Here is an 11,310-nt window from a genome sequence, read left to right as displayed (position 1 = left end):
GTATTCGAATTTCCAAAGTAAGAGGCATTTTTAGAACAACTATTCTCTGTTCCAATACAGTACTTATGGATTTGTCATAGAGACTGTTTCCGCCCAGCTTCGAATCGGGACCATTCATGTGTAAAGCAAACTTGATAACCTAAACTAGAGAAACTGCTGCTAGAATTATTACTGTGGAGTAAACCAAATTTTACATATATTCATCGCAACGAATTCGAAATTCCAACATAATGCATTTATGAAAATTCTCTGTTACAAATACAGTACTTCCACATGTGTCAGAGCGTCTGTTTCCGCCCAGCATCGAAAAGTATACATTTTGCGTCTTAAGTGAACTTGATAACCACTACGATATGGATCTTTTGATTCCCAAAGAAGGCATTAATGAAAAATTGAATTTTCAGTTTCAACTATGGTACTTACTGAATGTATCAATGAGTGCTGTTTACACAGAGGTTCAAACCAGGGACCGTTTGCATGTTAAGTGCACGTGATAACAGCTACACTACAGAAACTTCTGCTTGAGATACCTGCAAGAAGTAAACTTAATTTTCTTATAGTCAGTGCATGTATTTGAATTTCCAAATAAGGTATTTAGTGAAAGCAACTCATCTCTTTTATAAATACACAACTTACTGCATGTGTCCAAGATGACTGTTTCCCCGCCCGGTTTCGAACCAGGGACCTTTCGCGTGTAAAGCGAACAGTGATAACCACTACACTACAGAAACTGATGCAAGTGTTATCAGCAAGGAGTAACCCAAATTTACAGATATTCATTGCATTATTCCAATTTCCAAAAAAAGCCATTCATGAGAACATGATTCTCTTTGTTGATACAGCACTAACTGCATGTGTCAAAGATCACTGTTTCTATCAGTTTTTCAACCACAGACCTTTCGCATGTAAGGTGAACGTGATAACCATTACCTACAGAAACTGCTTGCATTAATTACCAGCAAGGAGTAAAACCGCATTTTACAAATATTTATTGCATGTATTCGAATTTCCAAAGTAGGCATTATTAGAACAACTATTCTCTGTTACAATACAGTACTTAATGGATTTGTCATAGAGAACTGTTTCCGCCCAGCTTCGAATCGGGGGACCATTCATGTGTAAAGCAACTTGCATAACTACTAACTAGAGAAACTGCTGCTAGAATTATTACTGTGGAGTAACCAAATTTTACATATATTCATCGCACGAATTCGAAATTCCAACATAATGCATTTATGAAAATTCTCTGTTACAAATACAGTACTTCTCACATGTGTCAGAGACGTCTGTTTCCGCCCAGCATCGAAAAGTATACATTTTGCGTCTTAAGTGAACTTGATAACCACTACGATATGGAATCTTTTGATTCCCAAAAGAAGGCATTAATGAAAAATTGAATTTTCAGTTTCAACTATGGTACTTACTGAATGTATCAATGAGTGCTGTTTACACAGAGGTTCAAACCAGGGACCGTTTGCATGTTAAGTGCACGTGATAACAGCTACACTACAGAAACTTCTGCTTGAGATACCTGCAAGAAGTAAACTTAATTTCTTATAGTCAGTGCATGTATTTGAATTTCCAAAATAAGGTATTTATGAAAGCAACTCATCTCTTTTATAAATACACAACTTACTGCATGTGTCAAAGATTACTGTTTCCACCCGGTTTCGAACCAGGGACCTTTCGCGTGTAAAGCGAAGGTGATAACCACTACACTACAGAAACTGATGCAAGTGTTATCAGCAAGGAGTAACCCAAATTTTACAGATATTCATTGCATGTATTCCAATTTCCAAAAAAAGCCATTCATGAGAACATATATTCTCTGTTGTTGATACAGCACTAACTGCATGTGTCAAAGATCACTGTTTCTATCAGTTTTCAACCACAGACCTTTCGCATGTAGGTGAACGTGATAACCATTACACTACAGAAACTGCTGCATTAATTACCAGCAAGGAGTAAACCGCATTTTACAAATATTTATTGCATGTATTCGAATTTCCAAAGTAAGGCATTTATTAGAACAACTATTCTCTGTTACAAATACAGTACTTAATGGATTTGTCATAGAGAACTGTTTCCGCCCAGCTTCGAATCGGGGACCATTCATGTGTAAAGCAAACTTGATAACTACTAAACTAGAGAAACTGCTGCTAGAATTATTACTGTGGAGTAAACCAAATTTTACATATATTCATCGCACGAATTCGAAATTCCAACATAATGCATTTATGAAAATTCTCTGTTACAAATACAGTACTTCTCACATGTGTCAGAGACGTCTGTTTCCGCCCAGCATCGAAAAGTATACATTTTGCGTCTTAAGTGAACTTGATAACCACTACGATATGGAATCTTTTGATTCCCAAAAGAAGGCATTAATGAAAAATTGAATTTTCAGTTTCAACTATGGTACTTACTGAATGTATCAATGAGTGCTGTTTACACCGAGGTTCAAACCAGGGACCGTTTGCATGTTAAGTGCACGTGATAACAGCTACACTACAGAAACTTCTGCTTGAGATACCTGCAAGAAGTAAACTTAATTTTCTTATAGTCAGTGCATGTATTTGAATTTCCAAAATAAGGTATTTATGAAAGCAACTCATCTCTTTTATAAATACACAACTTACTGCATGTGTCAAAGATGACTGTTTCCACCCGGTTTCGAACCAGGGACCTTTCGCGTGTAAAGCGAAGGTGATAACCACTACACTACAGAAACTGATGCAAGTGTTATCAGCAAGGAGTAACCCAAATTTTACAGATATTCATTGCATGTATTCCAATTTCCAAAAAAAGCCATTCATGAGAACATATATTCTCTGTTGTTGATACAGCACTAACTGCATGTGTCAAAGATCACTGTTTCTATCAGTTTTTCAACCACAGACCTTTCGCATGTAAGGTGAACGTGATAACCATTACACTACAGAAACTGCTGCATTAATTACCAGCAAGGAGTAAACCGCATTTTACAAATATTTATTGCATGTATTCGAATTTCCAAAGTAAGGCATTTATTAGAACAACTATTCTCTGTTACAAATACAGTACTTAATGGATTTGTCATAGAGAACTGTTTCCGCCCAGCTTCGAATCGGGGACCATTCATGTGTAAAGCAAACTTGATAACTACTAAACTAGAGAAACTGCTGCTAGAATTATTACTGTGGAGTAAACCAAATTTTACATATATTCATCGCACGAATTCGAAATTCCAACATAATGCATTTATGAAAATTCTCTGTTACAAATACAGTACTTCTCACATGTGTCAGAGACGTCTGTTTCCGCCCAGCATCGAAAAGTATACATTTTGCGTCTTAAGTGAACTTGATAACCACTACGATATGGAATCTTTTGATTCCCAAAAGAAGGCATTAATGAAAAATTGAATTTTCAGTTTCAACTATGGTACTTACTGAATGTATCAATGAGTGCTGTTTACACAGAGGTTCAAACCAGGGACCGTTTGCATGTTAAGTGCACGTGATAACAGCTACACTACAGAAACTTCTGCTTGAGATACCTGCAAGAAGTAAACTTAATTTTCTTATAGTCAGTGCATGTATTTGAATTTCCAAAATAAGGTATTTATGAAAGCAACTCATCTCTTTTATAAATACACAACTTACTGCATGTGTCAAAGATGACTGTTTCCACCCGGTTTCGAACCAGGGACCTTTCGCGTGTAAAGCGAAGGTGATAACCACTACACTACAGAAACTGATGCAAGTGTTATCAGCAAGGAGTAACCCAAATTTTACAGATATTCATTGCATGTATTCCAATTTCCAAAAAAAGCCATTCATGAGAACATATATTCTCTGTTGTTGATACAGCACTAACTGCATGTGTCAAAGATCACTGTTTCTATCAGTTTTTCAACCACAGACCTTTCGCATGTAAGGTGAACGTGATAACCATTACACTACAGAAACTGCTGCATTAATTACCAGCAAGGAGTAAACCGCATTTTACAAATATTTATTGCATGTATTCGAATTTCCAAAGTAAGGCATTTATTAGAACAACTATTCTCTGTTACAAATACAGTACTTAATGGATTTGTCATAGAGAACTGTTTCCGCCCAGCTTCGAATCGGGGACCATTCATGTGTAAAGCAAACTTGATAACTACTAAACTAGAGAAACTGCTGCTAGAATTATTACTGTGGAGTAAACCAAATTTTACATATATTCATCGCACGAATTCGAAATTCCAACATAATGCATTTATGAAAATTCTCTGTTACAAATACAGTACTTCTCACATGTGTCAGAGACGTCTGTTTCCGCCCAGCAACGAAAAGTATACATTTTGCGTCTTAAGTGAACTTGATAACCACTACGCTATGGAATCTTTTGATTCCCAAAAGAAGGCATTAATGAAAAATAGAATTTTCAGTTTCAACTATGGTACTTACTGAATGTATCAATGAGTTCTGTTTACACAGAGGTTCAAACCAGGGACCGTTTGCATGTTAAGTGCACGTGATAACAGCTACACTACAGAAACTTCTGCTTGAGATACCTGCAAGAAGTAAACTTAATTTTCTTATAGTCAGTGCATGTATTTGAATTTCCAAAATAAGGTATTTATGAAAGCAACTCATCTCTTTTATAAATACACAACTTACTGCATGTGTCAAAGATGACTGTTTCCAGCCCGGTTTCGAACCAGGGACCTTTCGCGTGTAAAGCGAAGGTGATAACCACTACACTACAGAAACTGATGCAAGTGTTATCAGCAAGGAGTAACCCAAATTTTACAGATATTCATTGCATGTATTCCAATTTCCAAAAAAAGCCATTCATGAGAACATATATTCTCTGTTGTTGATACAGCACTAACTGCATGTGTCAAAGATCACTGTTTCTATCAGTTTTTCAACCACAGACCTTTCGCATGTAAGGTGAACGTGATAACCATTACACTACAGAAACTGCTGCATTAATTACCAGCAAGGAGTAAACCGCATTTTACAAATATTTATTGCATGTATTCGAATTTCCAAAGTAAGGCATTTATTAGAACAACTATTCTCTGTTACAAATACAGTACTTAATGGATTTGTCATAGAGAACTGTTTCCGCCCAGCTTCGAATCGGGGACCATTCATGTGTAAAGCAAACTTGATAACTACTAAACTAGAGAAACTGCTGCTAGAATTATTACTGTGGAGTAAACCAAATTTTACATATATTCATCGCACGAATTCGAAATTCCAACATAATGCATTTATGAAAATTCTCTGTTACAAATACAGTACTTCTCACATGTGTCAGAGACGTCTGTTTCCGCCCAGCAACGAAAAGTATACATTTTGCGTCTTAAGTGAACTTGATAACCACTACGCTATGGAATCTTTTGATTCCCAAAAGAAGGCATTAATGAAAAATAGAATTTTCAGTTTCAACTATGGTACTTACTGAATGTATCAATGAGTTCTGTTTACACAGAGGTTCAAACCAGGGACCTTTTGCATGTTAAGTGCACGTGATAACAGCTACACTACAGAAACTTCTGCTTGAGATACCTGCAAGAAGTAAACTTAATTTTCTTATAGTCAGTGCATGTATTTGAATTTCCAAAATAAGGTATTTATGAAAGCAACTCATCTCTTTTATAAATACACAACTTACTGCATGTGTCAAAGATGACTGTTTCCGCCCGGTTTCGAACCAGGGACCTTTCGCGTGTAAAGCGAAGGTGATAACCACTACACTACAGAAACTGATGCAAGTGTTATCAGCAAGGAGTAACCCAAATTTTACAGATATTCATTGCATGTATTCCAATTTCCAAAAAAAGCCATTCATGAGAACATATATTCTCTGTTGTTGATACAGCACTAACTGCATGTGTCAAAGATCACTGTTTCTATCAGTTTTTCAACCACAGACCTTTCGCATGTAAGGTGAACGTGATAACCATTACACTACAGAAACTGCTGCATTAATTACCAGCAAGGAGTAAACCGCATTTTACAAATATTTATTGCATGTATTCGAATTTCCAAAGTAAGGCATTTATTAGAACAACTATTCTCTGTTACAAATACAGTACTTAATGGATTTGTCATAGAGAACTGTTTCCGCCCAGCTTCGAATCGGGGACCATTCATGTGTAAAGCAAACTTGATAACTACTAAACTAGAGAAACTGCTGCTAGAATTATTACTGTGGAGTAAACCAAATTTTACATATATTCATCGCACGAATTCGAAATTCCAACATAATGCATTTATGAAAATTCTCTGTTACAAATACAGTACTTCTCACATGTGTCAGAGACGTCTGTTTCCGCCCAGCATCGAAAAGTATACATTTTGCGTCTTAAGTGAACTTGATAACCACTACGATATGGAATCTTTTGATTCCCAAAAGAAGGCATTAATGAAAAATTGAATTTTCAGTTTCAACTATGGTACTTACTGAATGTATCAATGAGTGCTGTTTACACAGAGGTTCAAACCAGGGACCGTTTGCATGTTAAGTGCACGTGATAACAGCTACACTACAGAAACTTCTGCTTGAGATACCTGCAAGAAGTAAACTTAATTTTCTTATAGTCAGTGCATGTATTTGAATTTCCAAAATAAGGTATTTATGAAAGCAACTCATCTCTTTTATAAATACACAACTTACTGCATGTGTCAAAGATGACTGTTTCCGCCCGGTTTCGAACCAGGGACCTTTCGCGTGTAAAGCGAAGGTGATAACCACTACACTACAGAAACTGATGCAAGTGTTATCAGCAAGGAGTAACCCAAATTTTACAGATATTCATTGCATGTATTCCAATTTCCAAAAAAAGCCATTCATGAGAACATATATTCTCTGTTGTTGATACAGCACTAACTGCATGTGTCAAAGATCACTGTTTCTATCAGTTTTTCAACCACAGACCTTTCGCATGTAAGGTGAACGTGATAACCATTACACTACAGAAACTGCTGCATTAATTACCAGCAAGGAGTAAACCGCATTTTACAAATATTTATTGCATGTATTCGAATTTCCAAAGTAAGGCATTTATTAGAACAACTATTCTCTGTTACAAATACAGTACTTAATGGATTTGTCATAGAGAACTGTTTCCGCCCAGCTTCGAATCGGGGACCATTCATGTGTAAAGCAAACTTGATAACTACTAAACTAGAGAAACTGCTGCTAGAATTATTACTGTGGAGTAAACCAAATTTTACATATATTCATCGCACGAATTCGAAATTCCAACATAATGCATTTATGAAAATTCTCTGTTACAAATACAGTACTTCTCACATGTGTCAGAGACGTCTGTTTCCGCCCAGCATCGAAAAGTATACATTTTGCGTCTTAAGTGAACTTGATAACCACTACGATATGGAATCTTTTGATTCCCAAAAGAAGGCATTAATGAAAAATTGAATTTTCAGTTTCAACTATGGTACTTACTGAATGTATCAATGAGTGCTGTTTACACAGAGGTTCAAACCAGGGACCGTTTGCATGTTAAGTGCACGTGATAACAGCTACACTACAGAAACTTCTGCTTGAGATACCTGCAAGAAGTAAACTTAATTTTCTTATAGTCAGTGCATGTATTTGAATTTCCAAAATAAGGTATTTATGAAAGCAACTCATCTCTTTTATAAATACACAACTTACTGCATGTGTCAAAGATGACTGTTTCCGCCCGGTTTCGAACCAGGGACCTTTCGCGTGTAAAGCGAAGGTGATAACCACTACACTACAGAAACTGATGCAAGTGTTATCAGCAAGGAGTAACCCAAATTTTACAGATATTCATTGCATGTATTCCAATTTCCAAAAAAAGCCATTCATGAGAACATATATTCTCTGTTGTTGATACAGCACTAACTGCATGTGTCAAAGATCACTGTTTCTATCAGTTTTTCAACCACAGACCTTTCGCATGTAAGGTGAACGTGATAACCATTACACTACAGAAACTGCTGCATTAATTACCAGCAAGGAGTAAACCGCATTTTACAAATATTTATTGCATGTATTCGAATTTCCAAAGTAAGGCATTTATTAGAACAACTATTCTCTGTTACAAATACAGTACTTAATGGATTTGTCATAGAGAACTGTTTCCGCCCAGCTTCGAATCGGGGACCATTCATGTGTAAAGCAAACTTGATAACTACTAAACTAGAGAAACTGCTGCTAGAATTATTACTGTGGAGTAAACCAAATTTTACATATATTCATCGCACGAATTCGAAATTCCAACATAATGCATTTATGAAAATTCTCTGTTACAAATACAGTACTTCTCACATGTGTCAGAGACGTCTGTTTCCGCCCAGCATCGAAAAGTATACATTTTGCGTCTTAAGTGAACTTGATAACCACTACGATATGGAATCTTTTGATTCCCAAAAGAAGGCATTAATGAAAAATTGAATTTTCAGTTTCAACTATGGTACTTACTGAATGTATCAATGAGTGCTGTTTACACAGAGGTTCAAACCAGGGACCGTTTGCATGTTAAGTGCACGTGATAACAGCTACACTACAGAAACTTCTGCTTGAGATACCTGCAAGAAGTAAACTTAATTTTCTTATAGTCAGTGCATGTATTTGAATTTCCAAAATAAGGTATTTATGAAAGCAACTCATCTCTTTTATAAATACACAACTTACTGCATGTGTCAAAGATGACTGTTTCCGCCCGGTTTCGAACCAGGGACCTTTCGCGTGTAAAGCGAAGGTGATAACCACTACACTACAGAAACTGATGCAAGTGTTATCAGCAAGGAGTAACCCAAATTTTACAGATATTCATTGCATGTATTCCAATTTCCAAAAAAAGCCATTCATGAGAACATATATTCTCTGTTGTTGATACAGCACTAACTGCATGTGTCAAAGATCACTGTTTCTATCAGTTTTTCAACCACAGACCTTTCGCATGTAAGGTGAACGTGATAACCATTACACTACAGAAACTGCTGCATTAATTACCAGCAAGGAGTAAACCGCATTTTACAAATATTTATTGCATGTATTCGAATTTCCAAAGTAAGGCATTTATTAGAACAACTATTCTCTGTTACAAATACAGTACTTAATGGATTTGTCATAGAGAACTGTTTCCGCCCAGCTTCGAATCGGGGACCATTCATGTGTAAAGCAAACTTGATAACTACTAAACTAGAGAAACTGCTGCTAGAATTATTACTGTGGAGTAAACCAAATTTTACATATATTCATCGCACGAATTCGAAATTCCAACATAATGCATTTATGAAAATTCTCTGTTACAAATACAGTACTTCTCACATGTGTCAGAGACGTCTGTTTCCGCCCAGCATCGAAAAGTATACATTTTGCGTCTTAAGTGAACTTGATAACCACTACGATATGGAATCTTTTGATTCCCAAAAGAAGGCATTAATGAAAAATTGAATTTTCAGTTTCAACTATGGTACTTACTGAATGTATCAATGAGTGCTGTTTACACAGAGGTTCAAACCAGGGACCGTTTGCATGTTAAGTGCACGTGATAACAGCTACACTACAGAAACTTCTGCTTGAGATACCTGCAAGAAGTAAACTTAATTTTCTTATAGTCAGTGCATGTATTTGAATTTCCAAAATAAGGTATTTATGAAAGCAACTCATCTCTTTTATAAATACACAACTTACTGCATGTGTCAAAGATGACTGTTTCCGCCCGGTTTCGAACCAGGGACCTTTCGCGTGTAAAGCGAAGGTGATAACCACTACACTACAGAAACTGATGCAAGTGTTATCAGCAAGGAGTAACCCAAATTTTACAGATATTCATTGCATGTATTCCAATTTCCAAAAAAAGCCATTCATGAGAACATATATTCTCTGTTGTTGATACAGCACTAACTGCATGTGTCAAAGATCACTGTTTCTATCAGTTTTTCAACCACAGACCTTTCGCATGTAAGGTGAACGTGATAACCATTACACTACAGAAACTGCTGCATTAATTACCAGCAAGGAGTAAACCGCATTTTACAAATATTTATTGCATGTATTCGAATTTCCAAAGTAAGGCATTTATTAGAACAACTATTCTCTGTTACAAATACAGTACTTAATGGATTTGTCATAGAGAACTGTTTCCGCCCAGCTTCGAATCGGGGACCATTCATGTGTAAAGCAAACTTGATAACTACTAAACTAGAGAAACTGCTGCTAGAATTATTACTGTGGAGTAAACCAAATTTTACATATATTCATCGCACGAATTCGAAATTCCAACATAATGCATTTATGAAAATTCTCTGTTACAAATACAGTACTTCTCACATGTGTCAGAGACGTCTGTTTCCGCCCAGCATCGAAAAGTATACATTTTGCGTCTTAAGTGAACTTGATAACCACTACGATATGGAATCTTTTGATTCCCAAAAGAAGGCATTAATGAAAAATTGAATTTTCAGTTTCAACTATGGTACTTACTGAATGTATCAATGAGTGCTGTTTACACAGAGGTTCAAACCAGGGACCGTTTGCATGTTAAGTGCACGTGATAACAGCTACACTACAGAAACTTCTGCTTGAGATACCTGCAAGAAGTAAACTTAATTTTCTTATAGTCAGTGCATGTATTTGAATTTCCAAAATAAGGTATTTATGAAAGCAACTCATCTCTTTTATAAATACACAACTTACTGCATGTGTCAAAGATGACTGTTTCCACCCGGTTTCGAACCAGGGACCTTTCGCGTGTAAAGCGAAGGTGATAACCACTACACTACAGAAACTGATGCAAGTATTATCAGCAAGGAGTAACCCAAATTTTACAGATATTCATTGCATGTATTCCAATTTCCAAAAAAAGCCATTCATGAGAACATATATTCTCTGTTGTTGATACAGCACTAACTGCATGTGTCAAAGATCACTGTTTCTATCAGTTTTTCAACCACAGACCTTTCGCATGTAAGGTGAACGTGATAACCATTACACTACAGAAACTGCTGCATTAATTACCAGCAAGGAGTAAACCGCATTTTACAAATATTTATTGCATGTATTCGAATTTCCAAAGTAAGGCATTTATTAGAACAACTATTCTCTGTTACAAATACAGTACTTAATGGATTTGTCATAGAGAACTGTTTCCGCCCAGCTTCGAATCGGGGACCATTCATGTGTAAAGCAAACTTGATAACTACTAAACTAGAGAAACTGCTGCTAGAATTATTACTGTGGAGTAAACCAAATTTTACATATATTCATCGCACGAATTCGAAATTCCAACATAATGCATTTATGAAAATTCTCTGTTACAAATACAGT

The 11,310-nt window shown here is 36.1% G+C and overlaps 11 non-coding genes across 11 annotated transcripts; all 11 read right to left on the bottom strand.

Annotated features, from left to right (window-relative positions):
• Positions 1-657: 657 nt before the first annotated feature.
• Positions 658-731, bottom strand: trnav-uac (transfer RNA valine (anticodon UAC)). Its single transcript has one exon. It is a non-coding gene; the product is annotated as a tRNA-Val (tRNA).
• Positions 732-1,655: 924 nt separating this feature from the next.
• trnav-uac (transfer RNA valine (anticodon UAC)) lies at positions 1,656-1,728 on the bottom strand. Its single transcript has one exon. It is a non-coding gene; the product is annotated as a tRNA-Val (tRNA).
• Positions 1,729-2,658: 930 nt separating this feature from the next.
• trnav-uac (transfer RNA valine (anticodon UAC)) lies at positions 2,659-2,731 on the bottom strand. The gene has a single exon. It is a non-coding gene; the product is annotated as a tRNA-Val (tRNA).
• Positions 2,732-3,663: 932 nt separating this feature from the next.
• trnav-uac (transfer RNA valine (anticodon UAC)) lies at positions 3,664-3,736 on the bottom strand. Its single transcript has one exon. It is a non-coding gene; the product is annotated as a tRNA-Val (tRNA).
• Positions 3,737-4,668: 932 nt separating this feature from the next.
• Positions 4,669-4,742, bottom strand: trnav-uac (transfer RNA valine (anticodon UAC)). The gene has a single exon. It is a non-coding gene; the product is annotated as a tRNA-Val (tRNA).
• Positions 4,743-5,674: 932 nt separating this feature from the next.
• On the bottom strand, positions 5,675-5,747 carry trnav-uac (transfer RNA valine (anticodon UAC)). The gene has a single exon. It is a non-coding gene; the product is annotated as a tRNA-Val (tRNA).
• Positions 5,748-6,679: 932 nt separating this feature from the next.
• Positions 6,680-6,752, bottom strand: trnav-uac (transfer RNA valine (anticodon UAC)). Its single transcript has one exon. It is a non-coding gene; the product is annotated as a tRNA-Val (tRNA).
• Positions 6,753-7,684: 932 nt separating this feature from the next.
• trnav-uac (transfer RNA valine (anticodon UAC)) lies at positions 7,685-7,757 on the bottom strand. Its single transcript has one exon. It is a non-coding gene; the product is annotated as a tRNA-Val (tRNA).
• Positions 7,758-8,689: 932 nt separating this feature from the next.
• Positions 8,690-8,762, bottom strand: trnav-uac (transfer RNA valine (anticodon UAC)). The gene has a single exon. It is a non-coding gene; the product is annotated as a tRNA-Val (tRNA).
• A 932-nt stretch (positions 8,763-9,694) lies between these two features.
• Positions 9,695-9,767, bottom strand: trnav-uac (transfer RNA valine (anticodon UAC)). Its single transcript has one exon. It is a non-coding gene; the product is annotated as a tRNA-Val (tRNA).
• Positions 9,768-10,699: 932 nt separating this feature from the next.
• Positions 10,700-10,772, bottom strand: trnav-uac (transfer RNA valine (anticodon UAC)). The gene has a single exon. It is a non-coding gene; the product is annotated as a tRNA-Val (tRNA).
• Between the last annotated feature and the right edge of the window lie 538 nt (positions 10,773-11,310).

The sequence above is a fragment of the Oncorhynchus kisutch genome, unplaced genomic scaffold (genome assembly GCF_002021735.2).
Source record: "Oncorhynchus kisutch isolate 150728-3 unplaced genomic scaffold, Okis_V2 scaffold2656, whole genome shotgun sequence".
In the NCBI taxonomy this organism is placed as follows: Eukaryota; Metazoa; Chordata; class Actinopteri; order Salmoniformes; family Salmonidae; genus Oncorhynchus; species Oncorhynchus kisutch.
The sequence above is the reverse complement of the archived record's forward strand: the minus strand, read 5'-3'. Positions and strand labels throughout refer to the sequence as shown.